The sequence below is a fragment of the Eubalaena glacialis genome, chromosome 5, assembly GCF_028564815.1.
Source record: "Eubalaena glacialis isolate mEubGla1 chromosome 5, mEubGla1.1.hap2.+ XY, whole genome shotgun sequence".
In the NCBI taxonomy this organism is placed as follows: Eukaryota; Metazoa; Chordata; class Mammalia; order Artiodactyla; family Balaenidae; genus Eubalaena; species Eubalaena glacialis.
Window position 1 is genome coordinate 11,132,763 of NC_083720.1, and position 21,363 is coordinate 11,154,125.

Genomic DNA, 21,363 nt, shown 5'->3' on the forward strand with positions numbered 1-21,363 from the left:
GCACTGCAGAGCCCTTTCTACTATTTGATTTTTTTCCCACTATTTCCTTGTGTGCTAACGTCAATCTACCTCATTACCACATCAACTTCTCAAGGACAGAACCTTGGTTTCTTCTGTTCGTTGCTATATCTCCAGCTCTTAGAAGATGACTGGCATGTATTTAACACTCACTAAACACTAAACCTAATTTCTACAACCTAACTGAACCCTAGTAAAGAAAAGAAAGAATAATTCTTGAATATTCTTAAATAATTGAATGAGTTGAAACTAAGCAAAGCAGAGTGCAAAAAGATCTTAGCACCAAAATCAAATTATAACATAGAAAACAATACATATTCACTTGCAAATAGAATTATATATGGAAAGATTTTTCCATCAAATTGTTGCCAATATTTCTATTGTAGTAATGCAATTACAAGTATTGTTCTTTACTTTGACTATATATATATATTCTATCTTTTCTACTATTAGCATATTCCACTAATACAAAAAAAGATACAATATAATGTTCAATTTCCAAATCTCTGATTATTTTTACAATTAATTTGAAAGATAAATTAAGTATTAAGCTATATTTGACATATTGTTTAAACAAGAGCATGAATATGAAACACTTTCTTATATATGATTGACTATTTTAATGGTGATGAAAATATTTATAAAACAAACCATATTCAAATCCCATAAAATAAATGTACATATTCAAGACAAAGCGTAATAGAAAATCTGTTACTTTAGAGTATTAACATTTTATGTTATTTTTGAGTAATGGGTATAATTCACTTCTGTAAAATTCCTAGAATAAAGTTCTATATACTTTTTCTCTCCTTATCTTGTAGTGGTAGGTGCTATACACTGAGGAGAATAAAAGTGTAGTGGATATTTTATCTTCAGTTTCAAGTGAGACTTTAATATTCAAACCATGTTTATAACTAACTCATTACTATGAATTTAAATATTTTAATAAAAAGAATTGTATTTTCATTATAAATATATATTACTTGTCTGAGTGTAAATGTTCTTGATTTGTCTAGTAGGCACACAACTTCCATACTTTAAAGAAAAAATGGAATTATTATAAAAGTGGTAATTAAGCATATCATCACCACAGCTCACTTTCTTTATGATAATAATATGAAGGTTGATTGCGGTGTTTTATGCCTTTTCTTCATTTAATTGGATGAGTGAAAAGAAACACCTCATTCACACAACTTTCAATTTATATAAAAATAGGGTATATTTAAGAATCTCCCAGTAGTGACATACAAAGATTATAACATTTTCTTATCATCTCTAATGCATGTTCAATTATTTTTAATAACTTAAAATTAGGCATTTTGATTAAATCCTCCTTTCCTGGAAACACATATCATACTCCAGTCTGTATTAAATTAGACCTTTAGAGTTTAATTAACTTATTTTAAATGCACATAACTTCTAGTAGCATGTAATGAAAATTATATACATATATAAGAAAGAGTAGATCCCTCTGGCTTTTGGAATTTGAATAACTCAGTTGAGTAAGCATCACTTATTATTCATGATAAAAATACATATATCTCCTCTTCCACTTAAAAAATTAAACATAATTTTCATGGCAAATACAGTGTGATACCATATCTATTAAATCAAACACTTTATTATAAATACAAAAATGTTAGATTATTGAATTAAAAATATTCATCTTTAAGTAATTATTGAAATATCAATAATGTTAATTTAAATGCCTTAACTGATAGTGTTCAGATGGGCATGTTTCAATGAATACAAAGTTTAGTAGAGATACCATGATTACTAATTGATTTTATATAAGAATATAAAACTCATAATTTTAACTTTATTCAGAGGGAGTAGAGAAATTTTAATAACATTTTAGAAATAAGATAATTTACTCTATTTTTTGAAACTCTACTCCTTTCGAGATGGTGGAAAATAATATAATCATCACAAAGGACAATTTAACTTGCTAAACTTACAATATTTGGAAGACTTTGTCTTCTAAAAGAGTCCATTATGTCACTAGGCAAAGTGTATATATGCCTTTAGGGAAACTCTAGAAGAGAAAATAAGGATAAAAATATCATTAAGGGGATTTCAGAAGACTTGAAGAATATATTGGAATTTCATTGAAGAATTATTTATTGAGGACCTATTATGGGTCAGACAATGAAAAAATGGTGAGTAAAATAGACAAGATCTTGAACAGGGAACAAAATAGACAAGATCTTCCCTCCTCATCCTTCATTACATGGTGTGATTAGGAAATCAAATGAGAGAAAAAATACTTACAATAATTTCAACTATGATAATGCAATATTTTTAAAGAAGAGAGGGCTGTGGTTGTGATTTATGTAGGGAGAGAGCAGAAGAAGCCCCTTGGATCTAGGGATTTATTAAGCTTTGATGTATTCAATTATTTAAAAATTGTAACAATACCAAAATACCTGGACAGGGAAAAGGGAGAGAAAGCTGTTAGGATTAGAATTGTTAGTTCATTTAACTGAACATATTATATTTTAAATCTATTATAGTACCTTTATCCTATCCCCATTCAAGTTCTTTAAGGACAGATTCTATATTTTCTTCATATCTTTATAGCCATGAACCTGCACAGAAGCCCCACACAAAGAATGCCTTAAATATATATCCGTTGCAAGATAAAAAGAATTAGTGGCTGCCTCACTGTTTTGGGGTGTAAGAAATTTTGTGGATTTAGATATGCTATTCTTGAAGAGACCAACATTGCTAATTAAAATGTAATTCTCCTGGATACTAGCTGCCCTGACGATAACTATGCTCTTAGCATTTATTCATCCTATTCCATAAATTATAGACTATATCACATACGTGCCCAGTTTGTACAAAAACATTCTACTCAGAATATGTAAGGCTGATAATAACTATTCAGGAAAGTGTACTTCTCAATACATATCATTTCAGAATTGTTGTGAATATATTGTCCTAAACTGATACAGCTAATTACTCTTCTTTCCGCTGCAATCAATCCACCTTTAAAAGTTCCTATTTTTCTGAGTCACTTATGAGGACATAGAGGAATGCTCTTGTGGACTGAGTGTTTGTGTCCCCCTGAAATTCATGTTTTAAAACCCTACTCTCCAGTGTGATAGTATTAGGAGGTGGAGCCTTTGTTAGGTAACTAGGATTGATGAGATCATGAAGGTGGAGCCCTTCTGAATGGAATTTGTGCCCTTATGAGTCACAAGAGATCTTGCTTCCTCTCTCTCTGCTCTAGAATGTGAGCATAGAATACGAAATGGCCATCTATGAACCCAGAGGAGGGCTCTCACCAGATCCTGACCATGCTGGTACCCTGATCTCAGACTTCTAGCCTCCAGAACTATGAAAAATACATTTCTGTTGTTTATAAGCCACACAGTTAATGGCACTTTGTCATAGCATAGCATATGAAAGATACGTGCATAGCAACTGAAAGACAGATGTATTGCACACAGAAATATGTGGTCTTTCGGTCCTTGCTAAAAGTCTCCAGAAGGCCAAAACTAACACAAAATAAAATTTCAATTCTCTTTTCCATATTGTGGAATGATAACACTGATATAAATATAAATTTCATGACTCAAAGTCACAAATACCCACAGCAATTATGCATCTATTTTTATTCTCATTCGTGGCAGTGTATTGTTAGATTGAATTATAAACACTTGATAATTAAAATATGTCTCTATATCCCTACAACACATTGCTCACCAATCTAATTAACCTCATAACCTAAATTATTCTTGATATTATAAGTTAATTAAGATTTTATACTAATTGCTTGTTTTTGACTTGGTTTCTGTCTGAATTTTTTTTAGTTAAAACCTCTTGCAATTTGATTTTACATCATTTTTACAAATTTGACTCCTGCATATACACATTTTAAAGATATATTTCTGCTCACCATTAATTTATTTTATTTGGTATTTTCTCCATTCCCAGCACCCTGGTGTGCCTAACTTAATGGAAGAAATCTTCCCCTAAGACAATATTAAGAAAATGTTTACAAATTAAGATTCTTATTTAACAAGAGATATTATCTATTTAAAAATCCATAGACCAGGTAAATTGATTATGAGTGTGGAGAAATACGGACTTTCTAGATTTTCAGGACATTCACACTCCACTCATTTCTACCCTAGTCACTGATAAGTGTTTCCTTGCATGCTTGCTTGAACCTACTAGTTATCTGATTATCCCATTGTTTTTCATGAAGCCTGCAAGTGTCCCTAAAAGAGACACTGTTTTATTGAAAGAAATATACACCACAACACCCTAAATGGCTTGATGATAGTTTCTATTAATGCTGCTTCCCCATCTATGGGACAGAAAACCTGCTGCTGCTTCCCACTTGCGAAGCTCTGTGTATCCCTTTTTGTCTCTCAAGATCCATTCATCACTTGTGCTCCTTTGCTTCACCTTTCCAGGGTACATCTTATTTATATTTATCGAGTGAGATCTACTGACACTGAATTAAAAAGCAAAGTGTTTTTTTCCCACTCAAAATAAATTTACTTATTATTGAGTTACAATTAACATACAGTATTATGTTAGCTTCAGAAGTGCAGCATAGTGATTCGATATTTTTATACATTATGAAATGATCAATGTACCTTTATTCTCTTCCTCTTGGAGATTGCTGTTTTTACTATGAAATAGAACTCTTTAATATCCCACACTTCTGTAAAATTATGCACCCCGGTGAAGCCCTCCATTACCTGATGTCTTAGAACGCTTCCTTACTTATTATTTTTTATAACTTGGGTATAGTTAATTTGTAGATTTGAAACTAAGCTTCTCCATATTTTCCCTGAAGATATATAATTTTGATCTTTACTTTATAGATGGGAAGATTACTTACATAAACCCCTGTTTCAGAGTTTATATATCTTATAAATTATCCTAAGCAAAAATCAGGAAAAAAGATCAACTCCAGACTTCCAGAAACCTACATATTAGACTTTGTTTTTAGTTACCTTAGAAACCTTTAATATATTAGGAGAAGTACGAAATTTTTTGATACCTGGAAATCACCATTTTCCTTGTGTTCTCAGTTCTCCATGGATCTTTCTCAGCAATCATCAATATACCCAAAATAATTACTAACATTTCCAAGACATAAATCACATAAACAGATGCCTCCCATGATACACTGACTTACCTTTAAAAATATACAGCTGGGTCATAGACATTTGCATATCTATATACGTACTGCCATATGCATATGTCTTATGAGATTGTTCACCCTGTATACAGCTCATAATAAACTATAGTGTTATTGCTAATATGACATTTTCTTATCCTTGCATATTTTTATTCTCAGGCTGCATCTGTTTTAGCATTTATTTTATATTCATCATTAAAATCTTTAACTTCAATATTTGACCTCCATTCATCTTCCAGAGTTTTGCTCTCAGCTATCTCAATAATTATATATAATCATTACGTGTATGTTGATTTGCAATCATGGGAACTTCCCTGGTGAAATCTGAAACTGGCCTCCATACACCGAGGGCAAGGAGAGGCCGAAGAAAGAGGCAGGCCATTTCAGATTGGTAGATGGCAGGTTCAACAAGCAAGGGAACTTAACATACGAGTCTCGTCTTATGTGGCCGCAAAACAAGTAAATCTCCACATCCACCCGCCAAAATCTTAGAAGTTTGTCTAGAGGCCTTAACTGGGTACATATACAGTCCAGAAGTTCTCAACACCACATTACTTTGTCAAGGTTACATCCTAAGGCAGCTTCTAGTGTGGGGAAGGCAGGCACAGCACACATTCCAGGGACAGGGGAGGAGATAAAAAGCCTCTGATTGCCTGGGTCCAGCTCAGGGGTCAACCAGCATCATGTCCTCTTAATGACCTCCCCCAACAATGTATAAGGAAAGGTTGCTATATTGTTAAATTAACGTAAAATAGTTTCTATTAATGTTAAAAATATTATTGAATTTTGGAGAGCTGGGTTTTTAAAGTTAATACATTTATTAATGTTTTAAATTTCTAGAATAAACATACAAGTATATATGTGTGTATATATAAAGATAGATGCTCACGTGTGCACATTTATGTAAATACATATGAATATATCAATATATAGTCATGCACATGCAATAATATGGATATGTATATATGTATTATCTTTGTCTAACATATAACAAATAATAACATACACAATAAAAGTGCAGATCACTACGTTCTAAATTATCTGCTTGATATCAGAAGATAGGTTACACGAAACTAGGTTTTCTATTCCCTGCAAAAAGAAAATAAAAGCATTTTAAAGGCTCAAATTATAATTAAACCTGGAAAGGTTTTATTGAACCAGAAACTCCCATAGAGCAACCATCATATTACATCTGGCATATGCATTAGTTATAAAATATTGATATTTTACTTTCCATTTATTTTCTTTGGGTTTTGAAATAGAATTGCATCAAAATATAGTTACCCTTATTTATCTGGACTGATCACATGCTAGAAACCTAAATCAGTTTATTTTAAAAGTTTTTGAGTGTTCACATCTAAGAAATGTTCAGAGAGATTTTTATTAGAGATATGGATAAGATATCACACTGTCAGGAAAACAGTCAATAAAACCTTTAGCTTTTCTCACATCAGAAAAATTTAGTTCATATTCTGAACCCTACCTCATTTTGCCCCTCTTTTTTTTTTTATCAAACAGATTTTTTACTTTGAGCTGTAATCATGATACATTTTTAACTTAAATTATTGAGCTCTCTGCTACTTAAGAGTGTTCACTCCAGTTGGGAAAAAAAAAAAAAATCACAGAAATCCTAAAATATAATTTAATATTATTCTTTCCTACAAAATATATAGAAGAAACATTTTTGCACAAACATGTATACATAATATATTTGCTAATATGTTACACGCGTTATTCTGTCTTAGAAAAGAAAGAGATCATGTAGCTCTTCTAACCTTCAATTTTTTCCCCCCATACAATTCTATCATTGTAGAATCTTCTTGTTTTCCATCAAGCTATTGCCACTCAAGAATGTGCTAAATTGTAAGGGATTTAATTTAAAAAAATATGTAGTCAGTGCTTTCTCTGTGTCCACCCTTCATTTTAAAAGGGTCTTTTGGTTTGTGGTGGCCATGGCCTTATAAGAAGGCAGCATCTGAGCTTCTTTTTTTTTTCTCTATTCTTTATTTTTAATCATATAATCCCATAAATATCTATTTGCTGAAAATGTAACAAATCCTTTTGGATTGTTGAATATATTTCTTTTTATCTCACCAGCAACTCCGAGCTCTCTCCACCAATAAATGAGTTTTGAACTCATAGCAGGAAGTTTTACCTTTTTTGTGTCTGACTTGTTCTCCATACAGTGGAATAAGGTGTAGTTTAATGGAATCTACACATTCCTTTAGACAGTATATGCTATCATGCACAATATACGGTGCATGCATATAGCTGATTTTTTCTTTTCAATCTCCCCAACTCTTCAATGGTCTACATTGCCTTTAGCATGTGAGCCTTTGATTGCCATTCACTCAATAAAACAATAGAAGAAATACAATACAAAAAAGGGTGGCAAATTTGACCAGAATTCAAGTCAGAATTATTCTCCAGGGTTATTAGCTATAATTTCTAATGAAAACTCTCTCCCATGTGGCAATGACTCAATGGAGTCCACTAATTTGTTTTTCTTGGGGAAAAAAAACCCCACTTATTTTCTCATTACAGATTTTAAAACTATGCCTGTACCAAATACTGCCCACAATAGGAATATTACAAGGGATAAAAGAAAAATTGCATCTTACATAATTACTAGTAGATATAAATGAAGTACTATATGTTCTGCCAAATTCAAAGCACAACCCGAGAAGAGGGGTGATTTTTTAAATTTATTTGTTTTTTAAATAAAGCCTAGTGTATATGCTATCTTCAATTGATGCAAATGCATACTTAACTCAAGTGAAACCTTCATGAGGTGATTATAGAAAGGTATTATTCACAGTCTTAAAGGACAGTATGATAAAATAACAATGCTTGTGTAATCATCTGTGCCATTTTTCTTAATTATAAAAGGAATTTCCACACTATGTTCAAATATGATACTTTTGTAGAAAAGATGCCTTAAAATTTCTAAAAACCCAGATAATATTTGCTTTTCTATTACAGGAATGGAATTCCATTTCTATCATGTAATAGCAAACTATTAATTTAAATACTGTTCTGTGTTCTTTCCTGTACATTAATACTGACTTCTGATGTTCAGTCCAACTAAATATAGAAATTATACTCAAATAATCATAGTGAATTCAGGATTCACTATGATCTTTTCTTTTTTACTATCATATTAAAATTAATATTTTTTTTGTTTCTGCTGTCATATTAAAACTAATACTCCATTAATTTTCTATATTTCTACTCACTCCACATATATATTAGCCTTGACTGAAATTTATCATTTTTATTAGTATTAAAATTATAAATGCTCTGAATAAAAGAAATGAATTTTCCTTTTAAGTTCATTTGCCATGATTTATTGATTAAGATAATAAAGACAATATGACATATCTGGAGGTTGTTGTAATGTCTAAAACTAAAGGGATAGTTTTCAGAGATCAAGTAGGGAAAAAGAAAAGGAATTACTGGAAATACTTCATGAAAACTGTAGTTAATCACAGGAAAAGTAATTTTGTTTGTAAATAAGAGTAGACTCAGCTAACTTTTTAAAAATGTAGTTTCAGGTTCCATTTTGGTATACATGAATCTAGTAAGGCTTTATTATCTAGAGGTAAGAGTCAGATATATGTTCCAATAAGATATACATATATATGCATTTGTATATATATATATATTTATATACATATATAAGGACATTCAGTTGTATCAAATTTTCTACTATAATTGATATGTGTCTAGTTATTACTCACTTTAGTACTTCTACAATTTTCACATCTCATAAAAATAAGACTGACAAGGGCTTAATTTCCAAAATATACAAACAGCTCATACAACTCAACAATAAAAAAAAAAAAAACCAATTGATAAATGGGCAGAAGACCTAAATAGACATTTCTCCAAAGAAGACATACAGATGGACAACAGGCAGATGAAAAGAGGCTCAACATCACTAATCATTAGAGAAATGCAAATCAAAACTACAATGAGGTATCACCTCACACCAGTCAGAATGGCCATCATTAAAAAGTCTACAAATAACAAATGCTGGAGAGGGTGTGGAGAAAAGGGAACCCTCCTACACTGTTGGTGAGAATGTAAGATGATGCAGTCACTATGGAAAACAGTATGGAGGCTCCTCAAAAAACTAGAGTTGCCATATGATCCAGCTATATTACTCCTAGGCATATATATGGACAAAACTATAATTCAAAAAGATAAATGCACCCCTATGTTCATAGCAGCACTATTCACAATAGCAAAGACATGGAAACAACTTAAATGCCCATCGACAGATGAATGGATAAAGAAGATGTGGTACATATGTACAATGGAATACTACTCAGCCAGGAAAAAGAAGAAATAATGCCATTTGCAGCAACACGGATGGACTTAGAGATTATCGTACTAAGTGAAGTAAGTTAGAAAGAGAAAGACAAATACCATATGATATCATTTATATGTGGAATCTAAAATATGACACAAATGAACATATCTACAAAACAGAAACAGACTCACAGACATAGAGAATAGACTTGTGGTTTCCAAGGGAGATGAGGGAAGGATGGATTGGGAACTTGGGGTTAGCAGATGCAAATTATTATGTATAAAATGGATAAACAACAAGGTCCTCCTGCATAGCACAGGGAACTATATTCAATACCCTGTGATAAACCATAATGGAAAAGAATATTAAAAAGTATGTATATTTACATATAACTAAATCACTTTGCTGTACAAAAGAAATTAACATAGCATTGTAAATCAACTATACTTCAATAAAAAATTTTTAAAATATTACAGGTTAAATATCATTTTAGAGGTCAAATGATTCCATACGAATCAACTTTTTTTCTCAGCTTCTTTATATGCCCTCATACTTTCAACAATTTTCACTACAGTTTATTTTTTCCTTTTCTAAAAATTTATAACAACCTCTTTTTTGATTGTCTTTAAGTCAAAATCATATTACCTGGTCAATTTCTATGATCATATAGAATGCAAAGGAATAAAAACAACATCAATCTGTAACTAAGAGAAAGAGTAAATATATATTACAGGATGTTAAATTGGGACTTTTAAACAGTTTTTGCTGTGGTCCAATGAAGTGTCAACTACTCTCACATTCTAAACTGAGGTTCTAAATCACCTCTTAAAGACTTGTAAAGAGGCATCCAAGAGTCAAATCAGAGACAATTAGGTAACCAACAATCTCCAGTCTGTTAAAAAGGTCTTGGAATATCTGAGAAAGAAGCACTGGATTAGAAGGATTTTTTGGCACTAGTTACCAGTAAGTGCTGTGAGTCCATCTTCACTGGCACATAAAAGACTGCGGACAGTCTCTCCTTTACCTCAAGGGTACTCCTTAGAAAATTTAATATGTTTTGTAGAGTTTGAAAAACACACTAAGACAACTATACAGATTATGTCTAAGAAATCTCAAAGTCAAGAGACTGGATGAAGTGGTCTGTGCGTTTTGCACAGACCACGCAAAAAACTGCAAACCCATTTGTAGTCGTACAAATCTCTGTAGTTCCATCATGCCAGATGAGAGAATTGCCCTGGCATTCTTTTACATGACAACTGCCTGAAGCGGTAAGGAGAATTCAGCAGAAACAAATTGTGCTTACTCAAATCTTAAGAGAGGAAAGAGCTGTCCAGAGAGGCCAAATGATGGGGGTTTTCAATAGCCTCTGAAAGGCATCTCAGAAGACAATCAGTTTTCAACTGCTATCAAACTCAAATTAATCACAGAAGCAGTAAGGGAAGACATATCTTGATTCTTTAATCTTCCTTCCTTTTCCTGCTTTGATCTGCAGGGTTAGAAAAGATGGTTTGTGTGGGAGAGGGATAGAAGTACAAAGCACAAAAATGGAGAAGCCAACTGTACTCATTTCCATTAAAGGCTTCCAGAGTTAGTTCTGAATTACAGAAAGAGATACATATTATTTTTAAATAAAGTGCAGAATTTTGACTATTTAATGGGACTGGATATTTGATGACAATTATAATTATTTTATGACTTAAAGTGACTAGAGGGTTGTCATTGTCTGAAAAGATAAGTCATGGGACCTGTCTTGGATCTCATCCAAGTACTGGGGAATTAAGACATCGATCCCCACAGAGCATGTTAGAACAAGAGGAAAGGGAAAAGAATAAGGTTGTTCCTCTTCTTTTCTGAGTTCCACTTACTCAAAGTGAAATTCCACACATCAAAGACATAGGAATGATTATTAAGGACTCAGTTGTTAATTTAGTGCATTTCATTTATGTCTTATCATTCTTACATAAGTTTTCTAATTGGCTTTTAATTTATTTATTTTATTAAGTAGGTAACTCTGGTAATAAAGGGCAAATATACTTTGATAGAATTATTTTAATTTTATTAGTTTGCAACCATCAACTTAATTAGCCAAGAAATATCTCAACTGCTTATAAATATGCTTGGAACAGAGAACGCACCTAGAGGAAAAAGAAAAATAAAGCTGTAGGTATAATTTGTTAGACTGCTGAGTACCTGAAATGTATGTAGAAATAATTTTCCTGTACTCTGGTAGAAAGCCAGTTAAATTTTGCAAGCAAGAAACTGACATAGTCAATGTCAGTTATATTCTGATTAATCTCTATGCAGAGTGTGTGTATATATATAGATAGATGTAGATATATAAAATACTTATAAAGCCATTGAGTAATATTGGAAGTTATTAATATTCAGGATTAGGCTGACAGCTATTTAAATTTCAAAAAGGGGAATTATTGTGAAGAAAGAACTGGCTAAGATTAATTGCTGATTAAAAAAAATTAAGAAATAAATTCCCTGTTTTGCTAGAATAATGCATGTTAGTTCCAAACATGTTTATGTGGTTATGCTACTAGAAAAAAATTAACTACTGATAGGAGATCCTTCTAGGGAGAAACTAAGCGTTTCCTGTTTCAGGAGCAAACTTCAATTAAATTAAGCCACTCTCTGAAGCACTTTGTGAAGGATTGGCCATTCTGTGCAATTGTGGGAAGATGTATTTTATATCCTTTTTTTTAATTCTGTATGTGTCTGGGCAAATGTTTCATCCTGTTAAAAACTAACCCCTACCTTTCCTCATTACATGCCATTGATTGCTGTGTCCCTGCTATATCTCCTGTATTAAAAGAAAAATTTTAAAAACACTTATCAAGTGTTGTATTTTTTTTTTTTTTGTCTTTTGATGGGTTAAAAAAATTGCAAAACAACTGAAGCCTTATAAATAATGGGGAGTTGGGGGAGAAGAAGGGGGAAGAGAGGGAGGAGGAGGGGAAGAATAGAGGGGGAGGGGAAGTAGTACTCCAGGGATGCAAACTTGAGAAATGGCTACACATTATTAAAAAAAAAAAAAAAAAGACGGGTAGTCAGAAACCAATTCAAAACGATGGAAGCTTGATTATTTCAGGGGCACTAAAAGCATTACAACTTGCTTTTTTTATTTTTCTGAAAGAAGCAGAGATTGGCCTCATTTGCCTCATTGAAAGCCTCCTGCATGCTTTCCTACCTCTTAAAAGAAAACAGAAACCTCACGCAGGTCATTATAAGGGAATGCAACATCTAGGCTAAACAGTAAAATAGGGATAATTGGCTTTTGGAAAACTTGATTCCAACTTGAACCTGGCTTAAAAAACAGCAGAGTATAGGACTTTAGTTACTCTCACAGCTGGAATTTATCCTTGGACTGAAATCACTCATTCAGTTCTTGAAAATGTGGCTGTTTGTATCTTAAAGGGACTGTGGATCTAATGGCAAAATTTAGCAATATTCCATTATTCATTCCTATTTTTTGATATTTTATGATTTTTTATGGTTTTTAAATATGCTGCCAGAGAAATGAAGCAGAAAGATCCCTTGGTTATACTGTATTTCATTCACTCTTTGAATGACACGGAATTAACATTTATGCTTTGGCCACTTTTTGCTATATATCATAATTTGTAGTTCCCTAAATTCTGTGTTTTGCTAAGAATAGTGTTTCATTTTCATGACTTGAGAGGTCAAATGCTAAACTATTCTCCTTTTGAGATTTTTAAGTGAAATGACCAACTTTTCTATCCATATGTGAACTTTTCTCACATTTTATTTCTCTTAAGGTAGACTCATGAAACTTGCTGATATGCACAATTGTTGTATATTAAATCGAACTGCCTCAATTAAAAACTCTTATCTGTATGAATTTTTAATGTTATTATTTTATTTATTATTTGCAGTGATTTTATTAATATCTGCTATTTACCTTATTTGCCCTGCTCAATTTTCTGAGGTTAATAAATATTAACATTGCCTGGACTCATTCTATCTAACATTATAAACATCCGAAAAAAATTGGCTTTTTTCGGTAGTTGTTACATATATATTATATGGTCTGAGACTTTGTCCCCCAACCAAAAAATTCATATGTTGAAATCCTAACTCCCAAAGATGATGGTATGGGTGGGTGAGGCCTATGGGAGGTGCTTGAATTGTAGGGGTGAAACTCTCTTCGATTGGAGAGTTTTATTGGATTAGTATCCTATAAAAGAATCTTCAGAGAAATCCTTAGCCTCTTCTATATTAGATATTACATTGTATTTACCGACAATGTAAGTACAAATTAGTTTTAGACATATGTAAAAAAATTTACACAGTTGCCAAGACCACATTACAAGTAGGATTATCGGAATGTTTTTTAAAAAGAGATGTTGGTTTCTGGCTCCCCTTTTCTCCTGTCTCTTCACATTTCTCTTATGATTAAACTCCTTACCCACCTCCAGCAAAGTGGAAGAAGAATGTCACTTGCTTTTAAACTTACCTTAGATCTCTTTTTATTCTGCTAGAACCTACATATAAACGAGGCCTTAGAATATTTAAGATTGTTTTCTCTTTCTTATGTTTAACTTCCTATTATAAGGAATCATTCAAATGTTGAGAGATGTTTTGAATTAGTACATAAAGAGGAGGTAATAATATAGAATGAAGAAATATATTAGCATATGCAGGTATGCATGTATGTGAATGTGTCTGTAGGTGTGCATGTGAATGTGTCTGTAGGTGTGTATATAATATCACTGTCTGTAAAACATAGATATTTTACCCCCAGATTCCAAAACAATGTGATTAAATTGCTGTTAATGTGTTCACAACTTAATCTGAAAATATAATATCTCTTACAAATAATAAAGGGATTCAGTTTAAAAATAACAGTTTTGTCATTTCAATGACTTCTAAAATACTTTTTCATTTTCTATTTCAATAAAAGAAGTATCTCAAAATATTAATAAAATTTAGCTGGAAGGACAAAATGTACTGTGAATATCTGTGACAAATTTTATTTTTCCAAGATATATATTAGCTAGCTGCTGTCATTATTGGAATCTCCAAGTATAATATTTTCACTTATTACTTTTATTGACATATGTTATGGAAACTGAGTAGACATACACTGCAGAATTTGGTAAAATAAAGTATCCTTAAAAGAAATCATAGTGTTGAACTTTTAAAAATAACTTATAAAGTTAAAATATAAATGTGCTATTAATAAATGTGCTATTAAATTATTACACGGTGCCTACTTGATTTTATTTTATGGCTGGTTTAATTTATATCATTAAAAAAAGTTTCTCTATTTATTTTTCATGGTTTCATAATTACCCAATTAAACTAAAGTAGCAGCATTGTTTAGGCTAACATGCTGGATTATATAACTAAAATGCAGCCTGAGTCTTTCTCATTGTTGAGAACAAGCTCCTAATCCCTACCATATAAGCAACATAGTAGTATTTAAGGTTCTTCTCTGTGGAGTAGGTTTTCTGGTTGTTCTGACTCTGTGACATTAATCAGGCTATTGTAATGCTCTGAAAAACATTTACTCATCGGTAAACTGTGGCTAAGAAAATACTCTTCATAAAGATAGGTGATGATCAAATGAGATTGTACATGCAAATCTCCTATTCAGGGTCTAATAAATAGAAGAGACTTAACAATTACAAAGATATTATTAATATTAAGATTCAAAACCATTAATTTAATTTATTAATCACTTTCTCATTTGCAATGCATTTTCATCAATATTGAAAAGTATTTGGCAATGGGATCATATATACTGTTTAGGAGAACACAACCAAAAATAAACTTAATTCTACTAAACGGACAGTTAAAAATCACAAGATATTGTCTATTACATAGTAGATATGTAATATTGTGTCTATTATATAAAAAACTTTAAGATGAGTATGATTATCATAAAATATTATGCAACATTTTATGTTTTATATCTAATATAAAACATAAATGAATTAAAGGTATATATTTACAATAAAACTATAAAGTACAAAAAAAAGCTAAGTAATATTTAATTAGCTTTGGTGCACCTGGGTATTTTTGCACCAAACATGAAATAAGGAAAATAGAGAAACAGAAAATTTTTATTTTCCTATATAAAGGAAAATACAGATAAAAAATTATAACTCAAGGTAGTTAAAATAAAAACAAACACAAAAATTATCTCAATGTTTCAAAATGTAAAAAATATTTATACCATAAGTGATATTAACTTAATGTCAGTGATAGAGAAAAAACTCCTATTAATTAATACATAAAATGAATAACTCAAAGGAGGAAAAGGTCAGTGTATGCTCAGAATATACACAAAAATTCTCAAAAAATAAGCATAAATTGTTTCATTTTACTGGTATTCATAGAAACACAATCCAAGATAATGTTACAACTTAGAAATTTCATTTTGTATGATGATGAAGGATACTAATAGTGATAATATTGAGGCATGAGGCTCAGTTCACTTTTTAGAATTTGTGATAACATATACATTTCAGAAGTGTACCTTTTCAATATTCAGGACTAGTCTTACAAAATGTCCATATCCTTAGATGTAGAGCTGTGGTCAGCCTACAATATTGATAACATTGGTCTTATTTTATAAATAATTATAGACACCCATACAAAACCCTGCACACACACACACACACACACATATTTAAATCAAAATTTATAAAGATGTACACCAATGCAATTATTTTATTATGTTTAGGTATTAACATTATGAGTGATTTTGCCCTTTTTAGGCATTTTGAAATTGAACAAAATTATTTTGCAAAATAACCACATATTCTTAATTTCACAATTATTAAAACAGTAAATATGTTTCCATTTTGGATAAAAATTAAAATTAAGGACTAATATCTAAGAAATATCTAAGTTTATTAAAATTTCCTGCTTTAGAAATCCAACCAAGAATAATGATGTGAAAATTGTGTGCTTGTTGGTAAGACTGAGGCAAGTGCATGTATATTTATCTTTTAATAGATTTTAAGTTTGATTTAATGAAGTTTTAATGTTATACTTCATAACACACCAGGATGATAGTAATTGGAATATGTGGTCCAATTCACATTCAATTAGTGATATACTCTTTCATACTAAAACTTGTGCTTCTACTAAATCTTTTAATTTGTTAAGGCTGTATTCTAATTAGATTTTATAATGATAATTCAAAGAAATTATCTGGCAAGATTTCATAGTTGTTTTCATTTCCCTCTAGAGAGGGGTTATTAATTATTGAATCCATCAAATTCTAATCTGTACAAAAAGACTGGTTACTTTAGTGACTTAATAATTGTAAGAAATAACCTTAGACTGTTACTATAATTTTACAGATGAAACACATATTTCATGTATAAATATAGTATAATACGATTAATATCAACATTGGAAAACTATTTTTTCAAGCATTAGATCATTCTTAAAAGAGATCAATAATAAGGATAGTTGCAAAAAGAACAAAACTTTTCCAATGTAAACAAATCTCTAATTTTAAAAAGAACAAAAATAAAAGAAATTTTAATTTTTCAAGTAGTGTCAACTTCGAAATTATTAATAATTTATAAAATGGCCGTATAAAACGATACCAAGAATCATGGGAAAACAGGAAATTGTATGTATTGTTTGTAGGACTGTATATCAGAACAGTATTCTAGAAGACCTTACACAACATATATCAGAAACTGTAAAGTTTTGTGTTTTCACTTGTAGAAATTTCTTCCATAAAATAATTAATTATGTATATATTTAACTAGATGCCTATTTGTCATCACACTGGTTATTAAAATGAAATAAATGAACATTTCCTAAAAACAGAAGACTGGTTAAAAATATTAAGTTAAACCTATATGATGGTCAGTCATAAAATAATGTTCAATCATTAAAAATTATAGAATTGTAAAATTGTTTAATAATGTAAAGATGCTCATTGCACATTTAATATGTGAACTCCTATCTTACAAAATAATGTACAGTTTTTTTTTTTACAATGTCTATTTGTACAGACATGTTTCAATTAAAGAGAGAAAATACATTCTTTTGCCTGTGCATGCTATGAATAAAAAAGCATAAACCTAAGGAAGAAAAATTAAATATAATAGTTTTGTTGCAGCGCTAAATGACTTTTCACATTTTCTTTACACATCAAAATATCTTATATTTGAATTGCCTTTGATAGTTTGCTATTCATATGGAAGGTTTACTTATTTAGAGTGAATATTTGCTTATAATCACAGAATAGCATAAAATAATAAACTGCTTATTTTAATTCTTAGGTATTATTAAAAGATGGCTTAAATGAAATTAAAGTTTCATGTGCCATTAACTATAGTTTTGGGGTGGTGGGTGTGGGAAGAGCTGTAATATTGATATATCACAAAATTATTACGAGACTAATATGCACGCTTGAAGTAGTTCCTTTGGCCATGATGGTTATGATAATAGAACCTATGGATTGTGGATTAAAACATGTTTTAAAGCTGAGAAATTTCCATGGAATTCCATTTTCACTTGCAGAATATATCTTTTCATAAACAAGACTGCTGAAAGTAGGAGAAAATCCTAGAAAATGTAGCATAGAAATAGTAATCATAATGTTATATACATTCTCTCCATCCTATTACCCTTTTTGTAATTTTCATTTTTCACCTTCCATTAGACATTGCATTCTGTTCACATTAACTCTTGAAAAAAGTGAAAGGATGGTGTATTGTGTGCATGTGTGTGTGTGTGTGTGTGTGTGTGTGTGTATTTATGGTTGGAATTTAAGATTCTTCTGGGTAAAGAAATCACTGATCTGTAAAATATAAGTGACCCAGATTACTGTAGGGAGTCCTGCCTGCTGCCATTAACCCTTTCCTCCATAAAGCAAACCTATGAGTAAAGAAAGCTTCTCACTGCAGGATGTGACCAACATCTATGAGAGAGGAAAAGGATTATAAATAGATACAGTAAAGGAAAGGAGGACAAAAATCTGGATCAGGAAGCCTGAAACCTAAATACCAAATACTTGAGTTTATTTAAATAATAATTGAAATCAAGCTGCACTTCTTTAGGATCACTTTCCAAATTTAGTCGATTCCTGAACATGCAGAATAATTATTCATCTACAAAATAATAAGGTCATACAAAAGCAATTTTAGATATTTTGAACATAAGCTCATGAAACTAAATATGATTGCTTAATGGGAATTGATTGATAGTGAAATTGTATTATTAAGAAAATACTTGAGCCTGGTCTATACACTTTCACATGCCAATACATAGTCCTATAAACCTCATTTCTTAACTAGTACAGGAAATAACTCTTTCTACGATCATTACAAAATTTCAAGGTAGATTTAATTCCTTGCTTATTCTCTGATATAAGTGCTGTTTATACATCTTCCATTTGTGAGAATTAACATGAATCCCTTCAACACATATAATTTATTAAGTATTTTTAAAATATATTAAATAATACATATATTTGATTATTCTTATAAAGAAGAATAAAATTTACTGTCATAATTATTGAATTTTTCTGAGTGTCTGAGACTTTGAGGAAGGAAGTCAAGCTTTCTGAACCAATTTATAAGTGATCAGCAATCCAGTCATCCAAGAAATCGGAAAGTTCTGGTTTCATTTATTCACGGAAAGGAGATAGAGCTTCCCACATTTATTTCACACGACAAGAAATTCTTTATTCACAATATGACTAAAGCCACACTCTTCCAAGTTGATATACCAATAATTCTAGTTTTCCTCTGTATTACCTGTTAAAGTCTCAATACTTTTACTCAGTCTAACAATCCATGAAACTGATGGAATCAATACAATCATAGAAGTGGTTTCTAGAGTAACTTTTATCTTAAAGATCGTTCATGTTTTTAATGACCTTTATACCAACTTGTTAAGATGAACAGAAAAATTCTATAAAATCATAGTAATTTGAGTTTGTGGATCCTCAAAGATCATCTTTTAGAATGCTCTCATTTTACAGATGTGAGAAAATGGGGCTGCAAGTGGTTTAGCAACTTAAAGAAGGTCTTAGAACTAATGCCATGTTAAGACTGTGCCAAAGACCCTGATTTTCAGTCATTCAACTATTATTTATTATTATTTCAGGATCTATGTTAAAAATTTTTTAAAAAGATATTTTAGAATTAGTTAATAATGTAGTAAAAATCTAGCAAATATGAAAATTCTGTCTCAATTCCAAGATGGAGAGTTTTTACCATTGTCTTTCCAAGACTGATTACCTGATTTATTACTTAGCTCCTGCCAAGTTCAGACTGGCTTCCTCCTATACCTCTAATGTGTAAGCATTTATAATTGGTAAACATAAATCACCACGATCGACATTTGTGTTTTTCATATAGATTTTCTTATTATGGTAAAATATATATAGCATAAAATTTAACATTTTAACCATTTTATTTATTTATTTAACATCTTTATTGAAGTATTATTGCTTTACAATGGCATAATTACATTCACAGTATTATGTAACCATCATTACTATTTATTTCCAAAAATCTTCATCACACTAAACAGAAACTCTGTATCCATAAGCAATAACTCACCACTCACCACTCCCCCCTCCCTAGTCCCTGGTAAACTTTAATCTACACTCTGAGTCTATGAATTTGCCTCTCCTAGATATTTCATATAAGTGGAATCATATAGTATTTATCCTTTTGTGTCTGGTTTATTTAACATGACATTTTGAGGTTCACCCATATTGTAGCATGCGTTAGAACTTCATTCCTTTAATAGCTGAATAATATACATATGCTATTTATTCTTTATCCATTTATCAGTTGATGCACACATTGCTTTTAGCTTTTGGCTATTGTGAATAATTCTGCAATAAACATTTTTATATAAGCATCAGTTTAAATCTCTGTTTTCAAATTTTGGGAGTATCTAATTCAGAGTCAAAGTGCTGGATCATACGGTAATTCTATGCTTCACATTTTGTGGAACCACCAAACCGTTTCAACAGCAGCTACACAATCTTACATTACTACCAACAATGCACAAGTGTTCTAATTTTTTCACATTTTCATCAACATGTCTTATTTTCCATCTTTTTCAGTTATTAATATTAGAAACATCATAGTAGATATGAAGTGGTAACTCATTGATTTTAATCCCCTTAATGACTAATTATGTTGAGTATCTTTTCATGTGTTTATTGGTCATTTGTATGTATTCTTTGAAGAAATATCTATTCAAGTCCTTTGCCTATTTTTAATTGGCTTGTCTTTTTGTCATTGAGCTGTTCTTTGTATATTCCAGATATTAAATCCTTATCAGATATGACTTGTAAATATTTTCTCCAACACTGTAGGTTGTGCATTTTGATTATAGTTTTAATGTTGTTTTTCTATAAAGTAATCCATGTGAGATTTTCTATTTAAAAATTACATGTTGTAAAGAACTACCAAAGTAAGAGTAAAATTTATTAAACAAACAAGCTAATGTAAGTTTTAGAATTACTGATGGGAGTACAGGTTGTATTTGAAAATTCTTCCTGGATTTCCTTCTGTTAGACAGAAACTATTCCTATTTGCCTGAGAAATACTGATATTCAACCATTCCAATAAATATTATGGGTCATGTTTATCAGCTGTTATTCATGGAAATACTGCTTAAGAAAGAGATGCTCAAAAATTATACAAACCATGGAAAATTCTGGCAAAAGTATTTAGTAAACTGTAAATAAAAAGCAACTTGCGTAATAGGATGACAAATATGTTAGAAAATTATCACAATAATATCATGGTAAGCAAACATTATAATAAACAAAAAACATTATGTCAAAGATTAGAAGAATTACCATTAAAGCAGGAGTAAGTTAATGTGGCCATCAATC